At 40.6% G+C, this 22,500-nt stretch overlaps 1 protein-coding gene across 2 annotated transcripts in view; it reads left to right on the top strand.

The window, feature by feature from the left end:
• LOC122809676 (fibulin-7-like) overlaps positions 1-22,500 on the top strand; it is a 545,587-nt gene that overhangs the window by 308,517 nt on the left and 214,570 nt on the right. The gene's annotated exons all lie outside the window — the stretch shown is intronic.

Genomic DNA, 22,500 nt, shown 5'->3' on the forward strand with positions numbered 1-22,500 from the left:
ATACTACACTGATACAGTACACACATAGACTACACTACACTAATACAGCACACTAATAGACTACACTACACTGATAAAGCACACTAATAGACTGCACTCCACTGATAAAGCACACTAATAGACTACACTACACTGATACAGTACACTAATAGACTACACTACACTAATACAGCACACTAATAGACTACACTACACTAATACAGCACACAAATAGACTACACTACACTAGTACAGCACACTAATAGACTACACTACACTGATACAGCACACTAATAGACTACACTACACTAATACAGCACACTATTAATAATAATAATAATAAAAAGAAACTACATGATACAGAATAATAGCTAGATGTGTGTGTGTGTGTGTGTGTGTGTGTGTATATATATATATATATATATATATATATATATATATATATATAATATTAAAATGCTGAAGAACATATATACGTCTATACATAGGGTTCCTATTACGAGATCGAAAACCCATTTATGCAAATACGAATATGTTGACCCATATTGTGCAAAGTACATGAACCTCAAATGTCCAAAACCGCGAATTCCTAAATGTCAATTTGTTTTGGTTGGCCCGTCTGCGGTATAGCTCCGTAAGGTAAGTGTGCGATAGATAGGACTTTAGGGTTAGGATTTGGGTTAAGGTAAGTGCATAGATAGGTAATGTATGTAAGATTTAGTGTAGTGTTAGATATAGGGTTTTTTAAGTGTCTGTATGTGTATTATTTATTTTGTTTGGATGTATGTCTGTAGGGGAAGTGTGTGGTAGTTACAGACTTTAGGGTTAGGGAGGGGTTAAGGATAGTGCATAGTTAGATGTGTATATCGGGTTTAGTGTAAGGTTAGAAGTAGGGTTTTGGTGCTTTACTTTAGGTTAGAAGTAGGGTTTGGTTATTGTATATATGTGGTTTATTTATTTTGTTTGGGTAGGTACTATGTAGCGGATGGTGGGGTTGGCCGACTATGATAGTTCGATATTTAGTTTAGTGTGTTCTGGATTTTCGCTGTTCGCTGTATAGGGTCTGCTATTTAGGTATTCACGTAAAGGGTTATTCAGTCTCGTAATATAGACCTATATATATATATATATATATATATATATATATATATATATATAAACACACACGAAAGTACAGAACATCAAAGATGTACTTTCACGTAAGCCGTTCCCCTACCCTAAAACTGAAATTAAAAACTTTACAAACTACTCTTTTGCAGTGAGGCAAGCCCCCCTCCACCCCCACACCCCCAACTTAAATATACTAACTCTCAGATCCCACTACAGTGAGGAAAACATGTAATTCCTTATTCCCACTGTAATGCGCTTCAGAGAACCGGTTTACGCAAAAGTACATCTTCGATGTTATGTAATTCACGTAAGTACATTTTTGATGTTCTGTACTTTCGCGTAAGTGTGTTTCTATGTCTTATGTTTGATATTCTGAAATTTTGATCATAAGACATAGACCCATATATATATATATATATATATTTCTAAATACACACACACACACACACACACACACACACACACACACACACACACACACACACTAATATACTACACTACACTGATACACAAGTCTCTTGATTTACACCATCTTAGTAGATAAGAACATTAAGTTCAGATTTAGTCTTCATAAAAACAGCTTACAGGAAACTTCAGTATTTCCAAAATCTGACAGTTTTGCTGGGGCAAAAGTCAATCCTTTTAATAACATTCTAACTTCATAATCTGTAAAAACTCTAGTATTGAAGTTTATAAAGTTAAAAGTACCTAGTTAATCTGTGCACTTGGGAACAAAAAAGATCAGCACCTAAAGTAGTAGTGTCCAGCTGCTCACAGCTACACTATTTGGAATGTGAAGAAATACTGAACCAGCTCTCACCATTCCCAAACGTACACCGATTCACAGCATCATATTTATGGGCTGCTGATGTAGTTTCCTGTTCTGCAGTTGGTGAAATTGAGTTCATAGAAGTTGTTGAAAACCTTGCTCATACAGATGAAATCACCATAGATGTTCTACTCTTGCATCACCTTGCTGACAAACATTTTGAGAATGTACTGCTTCAGAGTAAGGCTTTTGAATGGCTGATTGCTCAACATCAGAAAGAGTAGTAATATCGGCTGTTTTTCTCCTGTCATAGATGAGTTTCCTTAAATTACTGCTTTGGCATATCTCTGAGATTAGGCATAAAGAAGAGATTTTCAGACGAAGAGAATTAAGGAAGCTTGTCTATGACAACATAAAATCCAATTAACAAACCATCCTCAACCAGTTTGTGCTCATTTCTGTGTTCCTGGTCTTGTGCTTTTTAGACTTTATTGCTGATCGGCCGTGCATTTTATTTTTCCAGGAAACTGTGATTTTGTTCTCTTTAGTGCAGATCTTTTGTTATTTGGTGAAACCCTGCACTACCAGAATATTCTAAACGTGCTATTACTTTGCAAATGAAATGATAATAAATTGAACATTATGATCCCACACCTCGGTGTGACCTTGCCATTGTCAGAAGTTGTCCTGCTAGACAATAATTTGTTTCTGTCCCAACAGGGCTACATCCTGATTTATTTAAATTAGCTACAATTTTATTTTGGTCAGTCAGCCATTTGAATGATATAAAGTGTAATCTAAAATCATGTGACTGCTAAGTTAATACTCACAAAGGAAAACAATCTTGATATAATCAGCAAGTCCAATCAGCATGATAATATGATATCCTCATAAAGTTACTAAAAAGTGAAAGGGGGGCAAGTTCATTCCCAGCTGTAGCCATAGGCATAATTCCATATCTGTTCTGAGCATTGTTCAGTATCATCTTTCATCTCTTCTTATGTAGCCAGTCTCATAGTCATTTGACTGACACTCCTCTCATACCCAGACTGCCTGTTTTCATAGTGAAATGTAACAATGCATTGTATTACCACAGCTGCTAAGGAGCATGGGAAGATCATCTACATATGGAGCCTTATTTACTGCTGTTGGCACATTGTCCCAGAAATAAAATATGTTTGCCAGCATTGAAGTACCCACATAAATAAGTATGCTGGGAGAAATGTAGATGTTCCACTGGAAAATGGACTCAGTCTCATACACATTTTTAAAGTATCTTTGAGACGTGGCATGGGGTACTATCTGGTTTATAAGAACCCCTCTGGCCTGGGGCCATTGAGCCATTATAAATAGAAACAACTCTGTTTTCCTTCTACAGCAGTTGTTATATACTTAGATGAAGACACTCTTTTAGAGGAATAAATTATTTTTTCATTAATGTTTCAATGCCTGCTTCTTTTTCCAAGGTGAGGCCCTTACATAGAAAACTAAATAGGTATACTTTTTACTTTTGCCATGAAGAAAATGTAATGCAAATGTTCTTCATTACTGCAGTAGTCTAAACTATATTGGGTATATCCTGCTAAGGATATAGCCATCTACCTTCCAAAGCCTTCAGGGCAACTTCCACACACCCAAACCATTGGTTGCAGCTAAAATGTCTTTATCAATCAGGTTTGGGTGCCAAGCTCTTTTGTGCTTTCCTGCTGCCAAAAAGAGATCTCCTTTGCCTGTTTTTGAGGATCAAAGGCTAGCTAATGCTGTTTCATTGGTGAGCAGATAAGTTACCTTCCGGGAAAAAAAAAACATACATTTTACTTTTTATGAGAGAAAACTTAGAAAACTTTTTTTCTGTAGAACTAAATCAATTAAACTAGGAAAATTATTTTAGTGACTGTCATGTTACTTTTGTACACTTTTAAGAAGGAACGTTACTTTTTTACTTTTGTTGCTAAAAGTTGTTAAAACTAAGTTTAAACTAATTCTTCTAAAGCAAAGCTTCTGTTATTTTACTTGTGGGAGTAGTGTAAGCATTTAAAGTGCTTTTTACTGTATGGCGAGAACGTTACTTTATTGCAACTTACCTGTTTTACTGACTGTTGCTGCAAGGCATCCATGGGAATCAGGCACTTTTGTGTCTTAACCAAGGAACAACCCACCACTTTCTTCTTCCATCCACAAAAAGAAAACAAGTGCTTAACAGCCTTTGCCACCACAGTAGGCTGAAGAAGTGTTTTAGCCACAGGTTGATGACAGTGCTATGGCCATATCTGGTTCCTTGGGACCTATTGGTTTAGTCTCTCCAACCACATGGCCAAAGGATGGACATGTCCTTTGTGGCTGTTGTAGTGCTCTTGGTGGCCAAGGGAGAGCCACTGTTATCAGTCCTGGGAGAAGGGACAGAGAATGCAACTCTGTCTACCAAGAAAGATGTGCTCATTACTAGGGAGGTTTTATTGACAAAAATGGGTCGGTTTCTTCAGAAATTCCTGTCAAAAAGAAACAGAAACGTAAACATGTGGCTTCTCTTTTCTCATTTACCCAGGACAGGAGTAATTTTCTGTGCTTAGCTCAGAGTTAAGTGCTGGCTCATGATCCTTCCTGTATGGTTGTTTCTGGTAAAAGTAAACTAGATTCTTCACTTTATGAAGAAATTCAGTTGTTTGAACCACAAAATGATTCTGAAAGCACTGATTATGTGTTGTCTCCAATGAATTATGATTCAGAATCTGAGGAGACTATGGATTCAGCCAATATTTTTGAAGGATTCTCTTTCTCTGAAACTATTTCCAGAATTAATTGGCTACTTCAGTGGGAAAACAGTGATGTTTCACAGAGTGTAAGGAAGTATTATGATTTGTTACCGGGTACTGCGATGGTGGTGCTGCGGTAGCATTGTCACCTCACTGTAAGACCTTGTCCTGTTCGATTCTCAGCTAGAGCGTCTTCTGTGTGGAGACATGCGTGAATGGGTGTACCTTCGTTGAAGGTTGTGCATCAGGGCCGGCAACTCGGCATGTAAAAATCTACTGCCAATCATTAGCGGACCGGAGTTCCACTGCAGCGACTCCTAACCGGGAAAAGCCGAAAGACACAACAACAACAGGTGGAATTTCCAGAACCTATTCCTATTCTTGCTGTTGTCTCTTTGCTTTGTAGGATGTTTTTGTCATAACCTGCAATTTCCCTGACAGCCAGTGTGCCCCCCCCAAAAAAAGCAAATAGACTATATAAAGTGCCACAGACTTTTAAGGTTTTTATACACTCATTGTATATCAGATACAACAGCTGTTGCTTTACTGAATTCAGCTGCTGCTAAATATTTGGTTAATATTAATCCTTTTACTTCTGATAATGTTGGGAAGGCTTTTCATAGATTTGGTGAAAAATTATATTCTCCAGCAAGACTTGTTTTTAGAGTTCTCAGCTGTCAAGCTCATATGTTGAAGTTTTTGCATCCCTCTTGTAAGAATATGAGCAGTATTTTGGCATTTGTTTCCTCCTGTGAGGAAAAATCTGCTTTGCATAACCACTGTTTGAAATGTGCATACGATTCTGATGATATCACCTCCAGGCCTGCTGCTACTGAAACTGTTATGAGGACATTTGCCTGGCTGTATTCCCAAAATCTTCCAGAAGATGGCAAAAATTACATTTTGAATTCTCCAAATGATAGATACCTGATTTTGGACCTTCTGTTGGAGAGGTCATTAAAATAAATCTCTCTGATGTTTCAGTTTTTCTTTTCCAGGATTTCCAAGGGATTCAAAATCTCTCCACAACTTTCTTTAAAAAAAAAAATCAGTGGGAGGGAGATTCCAAAAGAAAATCAGGACCTCCCTCCAAGAGCAATGGACAGTCTAATTTTAAAGTGTGAATGAATATATGAAGGATTTCTAACCCCCCCCCCCCAGCAGTCCGTTAATCCTTCAAGAAATCTGAACCTCTGTTTTTTTTTTTCAACAGTTTCATACAGATAGGTTCTGATGGTAATTTATCGAGGCTGCAGATGGCAGTGACAGTCTCTCCTTGCTTTTCAGGGAATTCCTCCTCACCCAACGGACCAGACTCTTCTTTTCCCTCCTGACATTCAGTATATGCTTGCTCAGAGGGTGATAGAAGCTATCCCTCTTCAGTTAGGGGGGAAGGTTTTATTCCAGGATGCTTCTGTTGAAACAGAACGAATATTCTTGGAGACCAGTTCTTAATCTTTCCTTTCTGAATCTGTTAGTGATAGTACCCATGTTCAAAATACTCTCTTTTCACCACTTGTTATTCCTTATTCCCCATTTGAATATTTTAGTGACCTTAGATTTAAAAGATGCATATAATTGAAGTCCTTTGTATTCTGATTTTAGACATTTATTATAATTTTCTGTGTCTGGATCACATTACCATTTGATCAAGCTAGTGGTCCAAGAGTATTCACTAACTGTCTGATTTCTGTAATTACCTACTGGAGACTGCAAGGTATTCACATTTTTTCCTTATTTAGATATAGCTTATCTTTGCATACTCTTTTTCAAAATGTCAGGGTCTATCAGGTGGCTAAGGAATCTCCTTCAGTGACTAGGATTCCAAGAAAAATGACAAAAGTCTTTTCTGACTCATTCTCAGTGGATTGTTTTCCTGGGACTTCTCTTGGAAACCTCAATTCAAACAGCTTTTCTTCCACAGGAAAAATAGATCTGTATTTATAGTTTTTACACTCAGACTAACATTTCAGCGAGGGGATTCCTCTGGATTCTGGGTCTCATGGTATCTATGATACATCGTGCAAGAGTACACATGCAAAAAAATCTAATGATACCTGAAATCTCTATGGTCCCAGCATCAACATCCCCTGACATTTCAGATTCCAGTTTTTAGATTTTTATAAGAGAGCTTTTGTGCTGGAGACATGAAATTTCTCAGAATTCAGGTCTTCTATTCTCCCCTTTTACTCAAGCCTATTCAGTGACAACAGATGCCTCAAATGCCTCAGACTATGCTTGGGAAATAGTGCCTGTGAAAGTCAAAGGGCAGGGTCTTTGGAACCAAAATGACAGAACAAAGCACATAATCATAAATGAGATATTAGCTCTTATAAATGTTCTCAGTTCTCTCAACCATCTGTTATCCCTGAGACTTCCTCTTGTGTTTACAGACATCACCACAGTAATGTGGTACATAGACAAGCAAGGGTGTACTAGATGTTTACTCTATATGCAGACTAGCCATGATAGCCTGAGTTATAGCTTTCAGGAAAATGTCATGCTATAGGCATTTTACGTATGTCAGAGGGAAAATGGTTAGTGGACAAGATGGGCATGACAAGGACAGGCCCTCACAAATGGAAACTGAATCAGGGATCTTTCAAGAATTGATCCAGCTGTGGGAAATGCCTCAAAAATATCTATTTTTCTCCACTTACAATGATTAGTTTGTAAAATTCTGCTCCAGGACTCCATTCAAAAAGGCCTACAAGACAGATTAATTTTCTTCTCCTTGAACAGGAATACACCTCTATGCTTCTCCATCCTTTCTACTAATATCCAGGGTCAGTCTGAAGATTCAGAAGGATTCTTCAAAGATATTGCAGTGACTGCCTTCTGACAAGAGCAACAGTGGTTCTTCCTTCTTTTGGGAATGGCCACATGTGATTAACATAAGCACAAGCTTCCTCACAGACTGGATTTATTCACACAAGACCAGGGGAGTGATAAAGACTGACTGCAAAGAACTACAACTGACTTAGATGCCTTTTTCTGAGAACTTTCAGCAAGTATTGATGGAAGCAAGAAAACCTGCTGCTTGAAAATAATATATTAGCAAATGGAAAATGATGTATGGTTGGTGCCAAGAAACATCACCCATTAAATGATAGTGATTCTATGGTTATACTGTATTTGTGTGAGTTACTGTCCAATGGCCTGTCTTTCTCCACAATCAAGGTTCATTTGTTGGTAATTTCAACATGTTTGCCAATGGATCCCCACTCTTTCAATCCAACCTCATGTAAAAATGTTTTTGAAAGGGGTATTACATAAGAAGCCTCCTAGAAAGCAGGTGATCTTACTTTTGTTTTAGAAAAACAACTCTTGCTTCATTTAAACCAGTTCATCAGGCTGACTTGATGTTCTTAATATGGAAAACAGTCTTAAATAATTACTGTTTTCTCTGCAAGAAGTGTATCTGAGTTGCAAGCTGTTATGGTGGGTTTCCTCAAGAACTAAGCCTTCATTATGTCTAAAGTGATATCCAAGTTTAACTTAAACCAAAATCCGATGTCCTCCTTTCTTTGTGACTCAATAGTTAGGCTATTTGATCTGACCTTGGCACTTTTTTAAAAGCTTGGATCCAGGGCTTTGGCTCCTTCTGTACCCATAATTTCCTCTGATCAACAAATTATCATGGATTTCATTTACCACTTGAAGAACCAAGATCCAAACTTGCCAGCTCTGTATCCAGTGACTGGATATGTGTTTCAAACCTTCCATTTTGAGATTATTTTCTTATATTAGGATAGTTTAAGCACTGTGACCTTTCTTTAATTTGCATTTATCTAAGATTTTTTTCTTCAGAAGTGTGCTTCCCATCTTTCCTACATTGTAAAAAAAAAAGTAGACTAGTTGCTCTTTCTTGTTTTAGGTTTAGATAGTTTATTCTTTGCATTGAGACAAGTTTTTGTCTAGAATTTGGTTGTTTTTGCAGCTTTTAACTATGGCAGACAAGGCTACAGGCTTTAAAAAAATGCTTTGCTTATGGGGACAAATATCCCACCTCAGGAGTCCCACACATTTTGCATGTATTGCTTAGATGTAGCTCATCTTTAAGTTGAGTGCATAGTCTTTGCCTGTTTTGGGACAAGCTCACTTGCTGATTACTGCAATAAAATACTTCTTAAGGACCTCCTCCCTGCCTAAGCAGGAGTTTCAGTGGTTTCTACTTTGGAAGCATCCTCTCCTTCCTCCAAAAAATTCAAGAAGGCAAAGGTCTGTAAAGAGGAGAAAGAAAAAGAGAGAGGAAAGGAGAAGGAAAGGGAAAAGCAATAGATTAAAGGAAATGTTTCCAGATCAGTTAGGCCTGTCCAGCTCGATGCAGAAGATTCCAAGACATACAAATCTGTCTTCAGCCAAGGTTTTTCAGATGTGTTCCCCATCTCAGTCGTGGCACTTGTCCCCACAGTTACCTAGCCCAAGGCTCCATTCCCTCATCTTACAGGACAGACCATGCCCCTCACCTAGGCCACCATTACTGGCGTCTTCCTTCAGGTCCTTCCAGTCTTTGAGGTGTCCCTCAGAAGCTGGCATCAACAGGATGATGCAGACATGTCTTTTGATCCAGATCTAATTTTGAGTTCTCCTAGCATCTATCCCTTCTGTGGCTAGAGGCATGGACTCTACTACTCTAGCCTTAGGTTTTCCTGTATCAGTACAACCTTTGAATCCAATGCCCACACTTCAGAATCATAGTTTCATAGCTAGATACCAGGCTATTGGTCCTAGGGCCTATATAAGCCTAGCCAAAAAGATACGCTGGCTTTCACCACCCAAGAAAATTATTTTCCTGAGCCCCTATCAAGCAGAGCCACAGAAGTGATCCCTGGGGTGAATTTCCTATTTCCCATCCAATCATCAAGATTTTTCTTGAAGAGTGCTAATAAGGAGCTCTGTTTGACATAGGTAGGTAGTCTATATAAGAGTATGGGAAGTCTCTGGGACAGGAACCTATCCCTCCAGCATGTTCTGTTTATTGTGGTGACAAGGTTTATGTCCCTAGAGCGTGTATCTCTGAGGGATTGGGATTTCTTTAAGTGGAGCATGTCCAACAGCTCTGGGTTTGACATAGCTTTGTATGTTAGGCAGAGATCACCTCTGAGTAGGCGATATGCAATAGAGAAAAGCTGGAGTTTTTTGAGACGGTCTGCATAGGGCATCTGTTTGAGGCCAGTAATCCTCTTTGTGAGGTATTTCCACGGCCTTTCCAGTTGTTGTAGATGTCTTGTGAGGTACATACCAAAAAGGGCGTTGTACTCTATAATGGGTCTAATGAGTGATGAGTAGAGGGGAACAATGACCTCTTTTTTTCTTCATGAGAAACCTTTTGTGAGGAGGTGTGCCACGTAGAAGGATTTCCTGTACACTGTGGCAATGTGATTATCAAAGGAGAGACTACTGTCTGCCTGTGTCCCAAGGTCTCCTATCACACTTTCAGTGTTAATTAGACTACCGCCTATATGGTAGTTCATGGGTACAGAGTTTTTACCAAAGGGGATGACAATACACTTTTTGGCATTGAGCTTGAGGCCATAGCTTTGACACCAGGCATCTGTCTCAGTGAAACCCTTTTGTAGGATGTCCACATTGTTAGGAGTTTTGATTATGGCTCCTAGTTTGTAGTCATCTGCAAACTTTGTTAGCCAAAGACCTTCTGTGCTAGCCTGTACTTCAGAGAAGTAGATACCAAGCAGGAGAAGACCCAGGACTGAAGCCTGTGGTACTCCACTTGTCACTGGTATGATGTCGGATTTGGAGTCTGCTACTTTCACAGTGTGGGTTCTATCAGTAAGCCAGTTGGCAACCCATCTTGTGACATAGGGATTTATACCTAGTTTAGTGAGTTTGTCTATAATTCCAGAGTGGGGGATGGTGTTGAAAGTCTTGGCGAGATCTAGATAGGCTGTGTGAACCACCTTACCCTCATCTATGGCATTGGCGACTGCTTCAAAGAAATCTCTCAGGTTTAGGAGACATGATTTGCCTTTTTACAAACCCGAACTGGGTGGGGTCCAGCGTTTGGAGATTACCAATGTCCTTATTTATGAGTTCCATGATGATGCATTCCATGGCCTTGTAGACCAGGCTCATCAGGCTAATGGGACGGTAGTTCCCGGGGTCTGTCATGGCTCCCCCTTTGTGGAGTGGGATAACCATCGCAGTGTGCCATTTAATGGGCACAAAGCCTGAGGTGAGGCTATGATTGAACTTGGTACTTAGGTGGGGTGCCAGTTCATTCTATAGTTCATGTAGAATGCAGCCTGGGATGTTGTCAGGTCCCATGCATGCTGTGTTCTTGACTTTGGAGAGTGAGGTTTTTACCTGTGCAGCCGTGATTACAGAAAATTTGCATTCTTCCGGTATAGAGATGGGCCCTTTAGGGGGTGAGAGGGGGGTAACGTTAGAACTGAACCTATCTGCCGGGATGTTGGCAATATCAGTTGGTTTTGTATATTTAGTGCCACTGTGTTGTAACTCAGAGCAAATCTGAATGTTGCCATTGAGATTCTTGACATAGCTATAGAATGCTTTGTGGTTGTCTTTAGAATCAGTGGTGATTTTGCTTTCTTAACTAGCTTTGAAGGATTTTATGAGGGATCTCAGCTTCTTACTGAGGCTGACCAGGGAGTTCCTCCAATCATGGGATTTGACTCTTTTTTCAACAATTTCTTTCTTCTGTTGTAGAGTTTGTTTATGGCAGAAGACCACCACATTGGCTTCCTTTTTTTGGAGGATAGCATCTTGGTTCTGTTAGGGATAGCATGATCCATGCACTCGTGTAAGTGCTTATAAAGCATATTTGTGTAGGATTCAGCAGTCGTACCTCTATTGTCCATCTGCATGGGTGTCGTGAAGTTTGCCACTTCTGTCTTAAGAAGTGTGAAGTTGGCTTTGGAGAATTTTTTTACGGTTGTTTCCCTAATGGGGGGCTGGGGGCGGGATGTGGATGTCTACGGTGATTAGCTTGTGGTCAGATCTGACCAACTAGGAATTGACATCTGGTGTGGAACTCCGGTTGCCCATGCTGGTAATGACCAGGTCTAGGATACTGCTACCTCTGGTGGGGGTGTGGATAAGTTGATCTAAGCCGTTGGAATTCATGAATTCCAGAAAACGATGAGCAAAAGAGTTGGTACATGAGCAGTTTTCCCAGTTAATGGTGGGGTAGTTGAAATCACCCATTATTAGGGTGATGAGTTGTACCCTAATATTTTCCAGTGTATCAAGAAAAGAGGAGTGAGAATCCTGGGGCATGGTGAGGGGTCTGTAGAAAACTACAATTTGGATTGTGGTCTTGCCCAGAGTTAGTCGCACTTGGATAATCTCAGATCCATTATGCTGAGCAACTAGCTTGGAGGTGTGGACATCCTTAATGAATATGGACACACCTCCACCTTTAGTGTTTCAGTCCGGGTTAGGTGGCCGAAAGGTGTGGTATGAATTATAGTCTGGTAATGCAGGGGTCCTCTCTGGAGCTTTGAACCAGGTCTATGTCACTGCACAGATGTCGATGTTCTCCATTTTAAGGAGTGCCTCATGTGAGTGCATTTCGAGGTTTAGACTTCTACCGTTGAGTAGCATTATCCTCAGATTTTGCTTGCTTGTACCTGTTATGGTGGTGAATTTGTCATTTGAACCTTGCCTAAAAAAGGCACTATAGGGGTGGCAAGAGCCTTTTCCAATATCCGGAATCCCAAGGGCGACAGGTGCAGGCCATCTCTGGCAAAATATCTTGGTCTGTCGATCATGTCATCCCAAGCAGACAGGTACTGGAGTCCCTTAAAATGACACCAGAAGCAATTGATGAAGTCAATCATTTTGTCCTTGTACTGTGGTATCATTCTGGGTGATGGCAGGAAGCTACTCAGGGCTAGGGTCATACCTGCCTGGGCTAAAAGGTTGGAGAGCTCCTCCATGTCTCTTTTCATCTAGTCCAGGGAGGTACATCTCAAGTCATTCACACCAACATGGACAATGAGAGAGTCATATTTGTACTTGTTTTGGAGTGACCTGAGTGCATGTGTTATGTGGCAGATCCTGCCACCCATCAGGCCGCTGACAGTAACTTTCTCCTTGTTTAGCCTGGTGAGTGGAACATCAGCGTGCCTGACTATAGAGTCACCTATGACTAGAGTGTTGGCTACATTATGCTTTATGGGCTGCAGTTGAGTGGCACACTGAGTTTGTGGGCTATACATCATTTGGGTTGTGTTGGGGGGTGGAGGTTGCTTGCATTTCTGCTTTGGAGGTCTCGGTTGTTTGGGCAGGTTTTTATTGAGAGCCTCCAAAATGTAGGCATGCATTTTGTGCTTGTGTGTGTGTGTTTTGGTGATGTAGGTTTTGAGGGACTATGTGATGAGTGTGGTGAGGTGCAAGTGTTTACCTTCTCCTCTTGACTGTCTAGTCCAGTCTTTGGTGAAGAGAGCTTTGCTTCCAGTTTGGCTATATAAGTGCGTCTCTCACAGGTTGTAGTGTTGGGTGATAGGAGGAGAGGGTTGTCTGTGTACATGAGGCAATGGCTGCATTGCCCCAAGATGCCCAGAATCATCAGGTAGAAAGGAGAAAACACCGGGAGCTGACCTTTAGACATGCCTGGATAGGTGCTTATTTATTAAGTGCTAAAAACTGTTTTACTCCAGACAAGTGAGGAAAGTTGAGTGCTGTAGTAATTTGTAGCTTATTAAGTACTTACAACAAGTTCTGAACAAGTGCTGAGCTCAAAGAAAGAGATTTGAGTGCTAAAACTAAAAAGCTGGCTAGTTGTAATGAAAAATTTGAAAAGCAGACTTCATGGTGCCGGGAATAGTTTAACCCTAGATAAGGGGGGGGGCTCAGGAGCTTCCAAACAGTCCTGGATACAGCACATCTGTATCTGGACTACACTTGTTACAGGAAAGGGAGGAAACAAGCTTAGAATTTTTTTTTCAGTAAAGTGGAAATGGAGAAAGCTGGAATAGAAGTTAATTCAAAGTTAAGAATGTGAGTGGGTTGGCCTTCACAAATATTCTCTCTCTGTTAGATTGAATGAACTAATGACACTAGACTGGGAGGAGTGTCCCAGATCAAATAAACAGTATGGGCAGGCAACTGCAAAGCCACCAAGTATAAGAACACCATAACAATAGGGAGGGGGGTGAGAAACCAAAACTATTACAGCTACTAGCTGTATCCACTAAATGAAAGTTTTAAAGAGATCAAGGAGCAAGCAGACTCCAGAGAATGCTTTTAACTGCAAGCAGACTAGACTAGAACACACAAACCTCAAAAAATTAAAAATGCACAGAAAAGCACGGATAGAGCACTCACAAACAGGTCTGCATCACAGCCAATAGCACTTTCAACTTTGACACAGATTGTTTCCCTCATCCTCTTGACTGTGCTTCCATCAGATCAGGATGATTGTCAGAGATGAGGTGCACCGAGTCAGATTGCAGCTAGAGATGTTTCTTCACAGCTATCCTTGGGTCAGGGGGTGTGCAGCTTCAGCTCCTAGTCTTGGCTTTGGCTTTTGAGGCTTTTGAGAGGGTCCTCTACAAGTCAAGAGAGGAAGTGGTTCAGTCTCACTTGATTCTGTCTTGATCTTCTTTAGATTATGTGGCCATTTCTGCTCATACTGTCCATCAGGCAGTCAGCCTTACTAAGCATGAAAGGTTCTCACTTGGTGAGCTCCCCCTCCAATTCTGACCTTTCCCTAAAAGTCCCTTTAATGGAAAGTGATAGGAAACAAGTCTGCAAGACAAGGTATTTAGACTCATCTCCATAGTTTATCATGGAAGATACTGATTTTGATGAAGGGGAGTGATCCCCAAGATCTCATCCAGATGACATGTCTTCTGGAGATATTCTACAATTGATGAAATGAAGAGGGGCTTGGTTCACTGAAGCCCCCTCTCCAGAAGAGTTGGCAATCCTGGAGGCTATTGGGGCTGAAGCATCTACTACCTGGGTGGTCCTGCACACTAATGAGCTAGTAAACTTGGTTTCTCAGTGGGCCTTGAAGGAAGCCATTGCAGAAGAGCCTATTCTGTAGAAACCATATTTGATAATATTTTAGTTGCAGCTAGGAATACGTCCAGTTGGAGCAAAAGTCCCCTGGATCATTGCGACAGCCACAATGAAGGATCTCTTGGAGGAAAGCATATCTTTTCATCCTGCTAGCAGAGAATCTATATCACTGGAGAGATTTTGGAAAAAGACTTATGTTTCAGTGAGATTTGCAGTCCAAGTGCTGAACTGCTTGACTCATATGACTCATTTCCAAAGAAATTTGACCAATGAACTGCTTGCTCATATCCATAAATCAGCGGAGTCACAGCTGTCTACCTTACAATCTATGACCACACATCTGCTGTCCAACAAAATTGATAGCACTGCAAAGCCAATAGGCACTGGCACTGCTTTTTTTCGACATGCCTGGATGCAACTATGCAATGTCATGGAAGGCTTCAGGATGGTGTTCATTAGTATTCCCTTCAATGGTTCAACACTTTTTGGACCAATGGCTACAGGCAAGCTTACTAAGAATGAACAGGAGGACAAGACGTTGTCTGCAGTTGGCATACATTTTTCTACCCAAAAAGGTCCCCCGAATAGGACCTCTTCCCAGAAACAAAAGAGTGGAAAAAGCTATAGTTTTGAAAGTCCTAGGGTTTGGCCAGGATACTTCTGCTAACAGATCTCCCTTCTGAGGGCAGAGAGTAAAATAACTTTAATGGACCTCATCCCAGGGGCAGAGGATGTCTGGAAAATCAAGGGTTTAGAAGTCCCTTCAGTGTGAAATGCTTACATCACTCCTGCATAGTTGCCCAATTATCCCTGCACTATCACACCTGGCTGGCCATCACTGAAGATTCCTGGGTATAGAGAATAATCACCAAAGGCTACATTATTCCCTTTTCTTCCCTTCCACAAATCAGAAAGTAAATTCCTGACATTCCACCCTGTCAGAATGAAATGGCAACAACAGAATTAGCAGTGCTGCTAGAAAAATGAGTCATCCAAGAGGTTCCACCAGACTAGCAAGGATCCAGAGACTACCCAAGGTTCTTTTTGGTTCAGAAGAAAATTGAGGACATCAAACCCATTCTGGATCTTAGCTACCTCAATGAAACAGACAAAGTTCCTGATGGTCACAGTGCAGTTCATTTTATATCTTCTGAGTAAGGATGACTGGATGTGCTCAATATATATCCAAGACACCTACTATCAAATCAAGGTAGTGAGCCAGTCCAGGAGATTTCTATGTTTCCATCTGGGAGTCAATTATTTTCAATTCAGAGCTCTGCCCTTTGGTATCACCACAGCCACCATGTTATTCATCAAATGCATGGCAGTTTTGGCAAAGTATCTCAGGATGCAAGGGTTCCATGTGCTCCCTTACTTGGATGACTGGCTTCTCTCTGCACTCAGCAGTGCAAGGACTTCTTGCTCCATCTATCTCCATACTTGGGAATTATGATCAATCTTACCAAAAGCCAGTTGGCACCAGCACAGATAATAGAGTTTATAGGATGTCACCTGGACTCAGCAACTGAAGTAACCTCAATCCAGAGTTCTGCCTTTATGTCACAAAGCTTCAGAGGTCCTTTCTCATTCCAACCCTCCACCAAGACTTGTCCTATGGTTACTGGATTCTATGGCTTCATTGGTCAAAGTAGTACCCTGGGCAATATTTTATATGAGAGTCCCTCCGTGGACACTTTCTACACAATGGCTGATGTTTCATCATCTCCTTAATGCTCCAGTATGTCTTACACCAGTATATAGAAAACATTCAATTTTGGATAACCCCATCAATAGTAACATGGGGTCAGCCATTCACTGTACCACCCCAATAGCCACTGAGACATTGGACACTTTCCTTCTGGGGTCATGGGCATTATGAAGGAAAATAGTTCAAAACACATGGTCAGTGACAGAGGACAGTCTTCACATCAACATCTTGGAGATAAAGGCAGTTCTCCAAGTGCTGCAGACATTTCATGACTCCCTTGCCAAGCTTATGAAATCAATTCAGATGGATAACATGGCAGTGGACTGACATATCAAAAAGCAAGGAGAAACCCATTTATACTCATTGTGCCACAAAGCCATGAGGGTGTTGCAGTGGGCAATGACTTATTTGTGCTTTCTGGTCACATTGGACTTCCAGTATTCTACCAGACAAGCTGAGCAGGTCTATTCTTTTGCCTCATTAGTGGTCCCTCAATCTGTGAATGGTAACAATGATTTTCAGTTGCTAAAGCCAGCATTACTGTGATCTTTTACCTTCCCATCTAAACAACAAATGGAACAGCTACTATGCCATGATTTCTCCACAGGGACACTCACCGAGGGATGTTTGGGTCCACAACTGGTTCTAGGTCTTTTATATGTCCTTCTACCTTTTCACCCTGATAACCAAGTTTCTTCAGAAAGCTATGATGTACAAGGTAAAATTAATTCTCATTGAACCCTTTTGGCCCCAGCAGGTTTGGTTCCCTTTCCTCCTGCCTCATTTGAAATACCCTCCTTGGGTGGTGGATCCACATCCTAACCTTCTAATTCATCCATCTGGACAGCGACACCAAGACAAAGAAACTCTAACATTGCCTGCATGGTTTCCCCAGTTCTAATGGTGGCCAGAGACATCAGGTAGTCAGTTCCAGTAATGCATATTTTGTTATCCTTGCAAAAAACAGATACTAGGCTTATTCTAGCAAATGGAAAAATGTTATTTGGGTTTCCTCCAAAGGTTTGAACCTTTTTCAGCTCCACTATTAGCCATTTTAGATTTCTTGGGGGGTTTATTTCAGAAAGGCACCCATCTGAATAACATCACAGTGCAGTTATCATCTATTTTCAGTTTTCATGTGTGCCAAAATCCAACTTTCATTGCCTCCTTAAAACTGTCTAAGGCTTTTTTGAAGATAACTTTTCTCATCAGATCTTCAATCAGGGATCAATTCCTCCATGGGATCTTGCTATCATGCTGCACGCATTAAGTGGATCACACTTTGAACTAGCATCCTCAATGGAATTCAAATTCCTTACTTGAAAGACAATCTTTCTAGTAGCACTTACCTCATCTAGGAGGATTTCTGAACTACAAGCATTGTCTTGAGAACCTCCTTACTTTATTTTTCATAAGGATAGGGTATCCTTGTGAACTGATCCTCATTTTCTACCAAAAGTGGCCTCTGAAGCTATTCTTGGCCAGATGATCAACCTACCAGATTCTTTAAATTCTGGCAAAACCAAGGTTCACTCAGTTTGAGATGTGGCTATCTTCTCTACTTACTTCGCTAGAGTTCCCATATATGATATATGTGATGTGGCTACTTAGTCTACAGTTCATACCTATATGTCTCATTTCAGGTTGGATGTACAGTCTAGACCACGTACATCCTATGGCTACATCATTCTTAGGAATATCCATTAGGTTGCCCAGGTTTTTGAGTAGGTTGGGAATCTGTCTCAACTGTTGAGTCAGATAGAAAAGACATTGTATATGAAACTTGTAATGTTACCATAATGTTAGATCTTTGTTGTCTTGTTCCATCTGGCTCAACATTTCACCCCCCATCCTTAATTGTCACTTTTTGGCTCTCAACTGATCAGCTGGGCCTGACCAGGGGCTTGACGTTTTGATAGCCATCAACTGTTATTCTTGTTTACTGCTCTGTTATAGGTTAGGTTTTTGTTGTACTCAGTGGGTGAAGTGCTAGCTAATAGCAGGCAAACTTGATCTCAAGTAATTTCAGGACCTGTGGGATTTATGGGTAGGGGAGGATCCAGAGCCCAAGATCCAAGCTCCTGAAAAAAAGTGTTGAGATCAGACCTTACTGCATCCAATAACCCATCTCTTGAGCCAGAACAAAACAGCATGGATCTAGTGTTATGGTAAGTACATAACTTTCAATATCTATCTTCCTGCCATCTTTCCAGAACCTAAAAATGAGGGATAAAGGATATTCCATACCTTGGGTATCAAAAGTCAGTTCAGGTATTATTCTGACAGAACAAAATCTTTCAACATTTCTGATCAATTGCACATTTCTTGGGTGAAGGTTAAAAAAAAAGACAACCTGTACAAAAACAGACTATTTTAAAATGGCTGTTTCATGCTATTACATTTTGTTTTATCTATCACAACAAAACAATTCCAGACATTGGGAAAGCTCACTCTATTAAGGTCTTAGTTTCATCTGAAGCATTTTGGAAAGGTTCTGAGTCTAGAAGTATTCTAGAAGCAGCAACCTGGTCCTCTATGCACACTTTTACAAAACATTATAAACTAGATTTCTTCTCTAGGTCTAGGACAGGCTTTGCTAGGACCCTTTTCCAGGGAATACTCGACATTCATCTTTGCTCTTCCCAGTCATGTTGAATTGGGGTAATCTACCACTATAGTTTAGGTGAATGCAACAATGGTCTTCATGAAGATCATAGTACAGTTGCATTAAGTTAACTTCCCATAACAGTATATGTTCAAATAGTAACTGCTGCAGTGATCACTCCCTCCCTGTATCATTTTTTATCTGTATGTTTTTTATTCCAAGTTGTGGACTTGTATTGCCATATGCCTAGCATTGTGCTCTTGTGGCATGAAAGCTCTGAAGGGCGTGGTACCCAAACCTGCCTTTTAGTTACCTTAGCGCAAGCTAATAAATATATATATATATATATATATATATATATATATATATATATATATATATATATATATATATATATATGTATGTGTGTGCATATATATATATATATATATATATATATATATATATATATATATATGTGTGTGTATTATGTATGTATGTATGTATACATATATATATATATATATATATATATATATATATATATATATATATATATATATATATGTATTCAGGTTAGTGCTGAATTCAGGGCTGTGTTACAAGTTTCTGTGTTTGCCCATACCTTACTTGGATAGAAGGAAGTTTCTCTGTTCACTGTGAGAGAGGGAGCTTTGAGCAGCCTATCTGTCCCTGAAGGAGTGGTTTCAGCCCAGAAATTAATAGTTTATTGGCCATTTTGGGCTAATTTCTATCTCTTTCATTTCCCTGTTATAAAACCCGCATTTGTGAGGCTTTTGCACTAGTATACAGCTTAGCAAGCTCCTGCCTGGTGCCCTGCAGAGTTCTACAGCAGCAGAGAGACAAAAGAGAGACTTTGGAGTGATGAAGTATCATTTTTCTGCATTTTCTTGCTGCCTTTAGCTAATTCCGCTTAAAACACCAGTTTTCTAGAGTTTCTGTAATTCAAAAAGATTGTTTCAGCTACATATTGTACTTATTTTACTGCCTGCACTTTAACAAAGTTGTTTTTGTGTTTAAATTACCTGTTTAACTGTTGTAGGCTACACACTCAAGTGTGATAGCTATTTATGTGCATTTAAAGTGTTTTTTTTTTATTGTATCTGCTTTATTTTCTGAAAAAAAAAAAAACAAAAATATACTTGTTTTCCTGCGTTTCTAAGCTAGTATAGTCCAGTTTTCAGATTAGTGCTGAATTCAGGGTTATGTCACAAGTTTCTGTGTTTGCCCATACCTTACTTCGATAGAAGGAAGTTTCTCTGTTCACTGTGAGAGAGGGAGCTTTGAGCAGCCTATATGTCCTTGGAGGAGTGGTTTCAGCCCAGAAATTAGTAGTTTATTGGCCATTTTGGGCTAATTTATATCTCTTTCATTTCCCTGCGATAAAACCCGCATTTGCGTGATTTTGCGCACCGGGCAGTGCCGATTAGCTGGGGTATAAATATTCCTGGCTCCACAAAGTCAACTCTTCAATTTTTCCCTTCTAACTAGACAAACTTTCAAGTTACGCACTCAAACGATTCACTTCACATCCCGGCACTTGCTCAAAACTCATAGCAAGCACTAATAACACTTAGCACTTAACCCCCCCTCTACTATAGAAAAGGACAAGGCTCTCTATTCGACCTTACCAGCCAATCAGTAAAACAGTTCACTATACCTATCCAGGCATGTCCATAGGGCAGTTTCAGGTGTACTCTCCAGTCCAACTGATGAATCTGGGCATTTTGAGGCAATGTTACAACTGCCTCATGTACACAGACAACGCTCTCCTCCTTCCACCAAACACTAATACATGCGAGAGATGCAATTATGCAGTCAAACTGGAGGTTAAGCTCTCTCTTCCCAAGACTGGACCAGGCAGTCAAGAGGAGAAGGGGATTACTTGCATCACACAGCCAGTCTGACATAGACCTATGAAACCAGCACCAGCAATAAACACACATAAATACATGAAAACATACTCTAAATAAAAATCTCCAAAAGCAACAGAGACCTCCAAAGCAGACATCCAAGCAACCTCCACCCCCCATCACAAATCAAGAAACACATACATCACAAAACCAGTGTGCCCCACAATCACAGCCCTTAAGGCAAAATAACATACCCAACACACTAATTATAGGTGTCTCTATAGTCAGGCACACTGATGTCCCACTCACTAGGCTGAACAAGGAGAAGGTTACTGTTAGCTGCCTGTCAGGTGCCAAGATCTGCCACATAACACAAGCACTCAGGTCACTCCAGAACAAGTACAAATATGACTCTGTCATTGTCCATGTTGGTGTGAATGACCTGAGACATACCTCCCTGGACTACATGAAAAGAAACATGGAGGAGCTGTCTGATCACGTAGCCCAGGCCGGTATGATCCTGACCCCGAGTAGCATCCTGCACTCACCAAGAATGATACCATGGTATAGAGAAAAATTTATCAATTTCAACAACTGGCTAAGCTTCTGGTGTCATTCAAAGGGGATCCAGTGTCTGTCAGCCTGGGATGACATGCTCAACAAGCCACGCTGCTTTGCTAGAGATGGCTTGCACCTGTCACCCATAGGCTTTTGAATGCTGGCCAAGGCTCTTGCCGCCCTCATAGTGCCTTTTTTAGGCAAGGCTCAAAAGACAAACCCACCACCGTAAATAGCACAAGAAACAAAAAAACTGAGGGTAATGCTACTCAATGCCAGAAGTCTAAACTCAAAATGCACGCACTCGAGGCACTTCTCAGTATGGAGAAAATTGATATATGTGCCGTAACAGAAACCTGAGCACCCCAGCACTACCATGCTACAACTCATACCATATATTTTGGCCACAAAACCCAGACCAAAATACAAAAGGCGGGGGAGTATCCTTATTCATCAAGGATACCCACACCTCCAAGTTAGTGGCACAGCACAATGCTTCAGAGATCATCCACGTGCAACTAACAACAGGCAAAACTGCTATTCAAATTATAGCTTGCTACAGATTACACACCATGTCCCAGGACCCCCACTCTGCATTCCTGGAAACACTGGGAAACATAAAGGTCCTACCAAACACCCTGATATTGGGTGATTTCAATTACCCAAACATTAACTGGGAGAACTACTCAAGTACAAACTCCCTTGCCCAACATTTCCTTGAATTTATAAACTCAAATGCCCTGGATCAATTGGTCAACACCCCCACCAGAGGTGACAACATATTGGACCTGGTCATCATCAACATGGGCGACCGGTGTTCCACACCAGAGGCCAATCCCTCGCTGGTTAGATCTGACCATAAACTAATCACTCTGGATATCCACATTCCACCACTACCCCTGCTCAAAGAAACCACCGTGAAAAACTTTTCAAAAGCAAACTTCACGTTACTTAAGACCGAGGTGGGAAGTTTCAAAGCCCCTATGCTAAAGGATAATGCTATCCAAGCCGCAAAATCCTTTACTAATGCACTCTATGGGCATCTACAAGAATGCATGTATCGTGCTATCCCAAACAAAACCAAGACTCACTCCTCCAAGAAAAGGAAACCAGTCTGGTGGACCCCTGCCATAAACAAGCTATACAACAGAAGG

This window comes from Protopterus annectens, chromosome 8.part0 (assembly GCF_019279795.1).
Source record: "Protopterus annectens isolate FY-2018-M chromosome 8.part0, PAN1.0, whole genome shotgun sequence".
Taxonomy (NCBI): Eukaryota; Metazoa; Chordata; order Ceratodontiformes; family Protopteridae; genus Protopterus; species Protopterus annectens.